The sequence below is a fragment of the Syngnathus scovelli genome, unplaced genomic scaffold (genome assembly GCF_024217435.2).
Source record: "Syngnathus scovelli strain Florida unplaced genomic scaffold, RoL_Ssco_1.2 HiC_scaffold_503, whole genome shotgun sequence".
NCBI classification, from domain to species: Eukaryota; Metazoa; Chordata; class Actinopteri; order Syngnathiformes; family Syngnathidae; genus Syngnathus; species Syngnathus scovelli.
In genome coordinates, this window is record NW_026061608.1 from 17501 (window position 1) to 20281 (window position 2781).

Consider the following 2781-nt stretch of genomic DNA (forward strand, 5'->3'; position numbering starts at 1 on the left):
CGCCGCGGGGCGGGACGGTCACGGACGGAATTGTCGGGGGGACGCGGCTCGGGAAGAGCGAACTCGGCAACGGGGGGTTGGCACGTCGGTTGGGCTAAGGCAGGCGGCTTAGGATAAACCGCGAGGGAACGGCGGGGTCCGGGGATGGGCGCCGTCGGCCCGGCGACTAGCGGTGACCCAGGCGGGAAGCTGCGCTCCGTCCGAGTCAGACTCGGTCGTCGCGGCCCGGCTGAGGCTCGCTCTTGTCGAGGGGCGCGGCGCTGCGCCGGCGACTTTGCCCGCGCGAGGCACGCTTTGCGATGGCCCGAGGCGGGAAGCTGCGCCCCGTCCGAGTCAGACTCGGTCGTTGCGGCCCGCCCGGTCACGCGATGCGGCCAGGATGCGGAGTTTTGCCGGCGCTGGGGGGATCCGGAAGGACGAAGGGGCGACGGTGGCGGTCACAGCTCGTCGCCTCCGTGACCCAGACGGGACTGTGCGCACCCCGAGTCAGACTCGGTTCGGCGCGGCCCGCTGCGGCCGGCTGGCGAGGTGAGATGTGGGCCATTGCCGCGCTCCCGACGAACCGTTCCGGGGGGCTGGTGACGTCGCGCGTTCGGCGCTGATGCTGCGACCGGGAGGGAAGCTGCGCCCCGTCCGAGTCAGACTCGGTCGTTGCGGCCCCCCCGAGCCCGCACGCCTCACGCGGAGGGGTCATACGCCCCGGCGGCCACGATAGACGCCTCCCGCTTCGCGGTGGTCGGGAAGGCGTGTGCGGATATGTGCGGAGGTTGGGACTCGGGCTTGGTCTTTGAGAAATCGGTTTCGCGGTCGACCGGCGCGGCCGGCGGACGCCCACGTGGCGTGCCGCAAGTCGGATCGCGCGCTCGGCCTCCGTGGATGGCCTCTGGGTGAGGTTGAGCCGGGGCGTCTCGGTTTCGCTGCCGTACGGTTCGCGCTAGGCCTGCGCGGGCGGCGCGGGGCGCGCGCTCGCGCGGCGGCCGTAGCGCTGGAGTGCGACCCGCAAGTGGGGAGGAACCGTCCACCCAACGCCGGCGGTAGCCGGGGCCGGTGGGGGCCCTACCAAGGCGGGTCATGGGCGCATGTCGGTCAGGTTATAAGAGTGTTTTTTTCGCTCCGGGCTAGAGCCGGGTGAGGTCGTCTCGAACCACGTGCCTGAAGGCCGCCTCGCGCCGGATTCGGCCCCGCTCATTCGTCGGAGTGACCGCCCGACGCGGGCATCGCTAGATTAGCCGTGGCCCCGATCCTTCCCCATCGACAGCCTTTCGCCCCCTTCGCTCCGGCCTCTGAGGCGGCCGGTACCCCTTTCTTGGATGAGACAGAACCCTTGACGGGCCGTTCGCAGATTTTTGCCCGGGCTTTGTTTACCGAGGCGGCCGGTACCTCCGTCTGCCTTGGATGGACCGCATCCGCAGATTTTCGTCCGGCCTTAGCTTAAGGAGACGGCCGTTGCCTCCGATCCTCCGGGCTAGAGCCGGGTGAGGTCGTCTCGAACCACGTGCCTGAAGGCCGCCTCGCGCCGGATTCGGCCCCGCTCATTCGTCGGAGTGACCGCCCGACGCGGGCATCGCTAGATTAGCCGTGGCCCCGATCCTTCCCCATCGACAGCCTTTCGCCCCCTTCGCTCCGGCCTCTGAGGCGGCCGGTACCCCTTTCTTGGATGAGACAGAACCCTTGACGGGCCGTTCGCAGATTTTTGCCCGGCCTGTGTTTAAGGAGGCGGCCGGTACCTCCCTCCTTGGATGACCAACAACCCTTGACCGGCCATTCGCAGATTTTTGCCCGGCCTGTGTTTAAGGAGGCGGCCGGTACCTCCCTCCTTGGATGACCTTCTACCCTTGACGGGCCATTCGCAGATTTTTGCCCGGCCTGTGTTTAAGGAGGCGGCCGGTACCTCCCTCCTTGGATGACCTTCTACCCTTGACGGGCCATTCGCAGATTTTTGCCCGGCCTGTGTTTAAGGAGGCGGCCGGTACCTCCCTCCTTGGATGACCTTCTACCCTTGACGGGCCATTCGCAGATTTTTGCCCGGCCTGTGTTTAAGGAGGCGGCCGGTACCTCCCTCCTTGGATGACCTTCTACCCTTGACGGGCCATTCGCAGATTTTTGCCCGGCCTGTGTTTAAGGAGGCGGCCGGTACCTCCCTCCTTGGATGACCCACTACCCTTGACGGGCCCATTCGCAGATTTTTGCCCGGCCTGTGTTTAGGGAGGCGACCGGTCCTCCGTAGCTTGATCGGATTTCCCTTCCGGCCTGTGTTTAAGGAGGCGGCCGGTCCTCCGTAGCTTGATCGGATTTCCCTTCCAGCCTGTGTTTAAGGAGGCGGCTGGTCCTCCCCGGTCGGTTGCCAAGCGACCGGGACCCGCAAGTGGGCAGGAACCGTCCACCCAACGCCGGCGAGCCGGGGCCGGTGGGGGCCCTACCAAGGCGGGTCTAACTTCAGGCGGTGCAAACGGGGGAGGGGGGTAAGGACGGCTGCCGGGAGCAGACAGCCGTCCCCGGGAGGGGGTAGTAGCTTCGCGGCGGCCGCCGGGAGCAGACGGCCGTCCGCGCATTCTGCCAATGCCTGTAGGACTTTGAATATTTCACAGCCGTGCTGTGGCACTTAGAAAGTTTTTCAGAGACGTGGCACTTAGAAAGTTTTTTCAGAGATGTGGCACTTAGAAAGTTTTTCAGAGATGTGGCACTTAGAAAGTTTTTGAGAGATGTGGCACTTAGAAATTTTTTGAGAGATGTGGCACTTTGAAAATTTTTGAGAAATGTGGCACTTAGAAAATTTTCTCT